Source organism: Elephantulus edwardii, unplaced genomic scaffold (genome assembly GCF_000299155.1).
Source record: "Elephantulus edwardii isolate Elephantulus edwardi_28Jun2011 unplaced genomic scaffold, EleEdw1.0 scaffold00019, whole genome shotgun sequence".
Lineage (NCBI taxonomy): Eukaryota > Metazoa > Chordata > Mammalia > Macroscelidea > Macroscelididae > Elephantulus > Elephantulus edwardii.
In genome coordinates this window covers 14,167,200-14,169,244 of record NW_006399769.1, presented here as the reverse complement: position 1 = coordinate 14,169,244, position 2,045 = coordinate 14,167,200, and the positions used below count along the sequence as shown (strand labels likewise).

The window sequence follows — 2,045 nt, the reverse complement described above, 5'->3', positions numbered from 1 at the left end:
CTCTTATCAAGCTAATCTAATAGCTGCTGCTTTAAAAGGAACTTTAAATTTGTCTCAAACTAAATGCTACAATTGTGGAAAATTAGGACATTTGAAAAGAAACTGTCGGAAAGAAAGGAGAGTAGAGATATAAAGAAAAAAAATCCACGCCTTCAGGGCTCTGTAAAAGTGTGGAAAAGGTTATCAATGGACTAATGAATGTAGATCTTTATTTGATAAACAAGGTGTTAAGATTGGGTCAGGAAACTTCAGAGGGGGCCTGTCAGCTCAGGGCCCCACAGCAAACAATGCAAGCTGCCAGCAGCATCCTGTGAACAACAATCACACTGTGAGCGACAACAGCATGTCTCAGACTGATTTCATGCTACCTCGGGAAGCGCAGCATCAGATATAACTGTTACTGATAATATTACTCTTGTACCAGAATTAGGAGTTTATAAGATACCGACTAATATTTTTGGGCTGATTCCAGAAAATAGTGCTGGATTAATTATTGGAAGAAGTAGTTTAACTAGTAAGAGCGTCTTTGTTCATCTGGGAATTATTGATTCTGATTATGAAGGAGAAATAAGTGTAATAGTACCTACTAGACAGCCTCAGAATCTACAAAAAGGTCAAAGAATCGCTCAGTTACTGTTGCTACCATATATTAAGCAAAAGGCTGCTCCTATAAAAAGACAAGGAAGTTTTGGCAGTACAGAATCAAATATATATTGGAATACCATTATTAATGATGAAAGACCACAAATGATTGTTACAATCGAAGGGCATAAATTACAAGGCTTGGTTGATACTGGGGCTAATGTTTCAATTATAGCTACTGACCTTCGACCCTCAGAACTAGCATTAAAAGATGTGTCTGTTACTTTTACTGGAATTGGAACTATGACTGGAGTGAAACAGAGTGAACATGTTTTAGAATGTGAAGGACCAGAAGGTCAAAAAGGATAAATTGCAACCTTTTGTAGCTGATATTGCCATTACTTTATGGGGCCAAGATTTATTAGCTCATTGGGGAGCTACATTACAAATTCCGACTATTTCAACTCCAGCAAAAAATACGATGCAAAATATGAACTATGTTCCAGGCAAAGGGTTAGGAAAAAGGAGACAAGAAGTTACTAGTTTTAAGAAACAAAATCTAATTTATCGCACAAAGGGTTAGGATATCCAAATTTATGAGGGCTACTGTTCCTCATTATGCTCTTCCCTTAACTTGGCTAACAGAAAAACCAATTAGGGTGGAGCAGTGGCCCCTAACTAGAGAGAAATTAGAAATTTTAGAAAGATTAGTTCAAGAACAATATCTAACTGGTCATACAGAAGAAACCACTAGTCCTTGGAATTCTCCATTGTTCGTCATAAAAAAGAAATCAGGTAACTGGAGAATGATAATTGATTTAAGAAAAATTAATCAAGTAATTCAGCCTATGGGTGCTTTACAACCTGCACTGCCTCTTCCCTCTATGATACCTGAGGGATGGCCAATTATTGTTATTGATCTTGAAGACTGTTCTTTTGCTACTCCACTGCAACCTAAAGACAGAGAAAAATTTACCTTTACTATTCCTGCTATTAATAATCATAAACCTGCCCAAAGATATTTCTGGAAAACTCTTCTACAAGGAATGTTGAACAGTCCAAGCTTGTGCCAGTACTTTGTTAATCAGCCATTAGAGATTTTAAGAAAATTATATCCTAATTCTTTAATTCTTCATTATATGGATGATATATTGTTTTCTTGTCCTGATTCGGATACATTGCAATCTTTATATAATAAGGTTACAGAAACCCTTCAGGAATATGGATTACAAATAGCAACTGAGAAAATACAAATTACAGAACCTTATAAATATTTAGGATCCTTATTAGAAAGATCAAAAATTACTCCTCAAAAAATACAAATACGAATAGATACTCTATATACTCTAAATGATTTTCAGAAATTATTAGGTGATATTAATTGGTTCAGATATTCAAAGTCCTAGAAAACTTACACCTGAAGGAGAAGAGGAATTAAAACTTACAGAGCAAAAACAAACAAA

At 35.0% G+C, this 2,045-nt stretch overlaps 1 pseudogene; it reads left to right on the top strand.

Moving 5' to 3' along the window:
- The window catches only part of LOC102860975, a 49,069-nt pseudogene extending 48,118 nt beyond the window's left edge, over positions 1 to 951 (top strand).
- Positions 952 to 2,045: the final 1,094 nt, after the last annotated feature.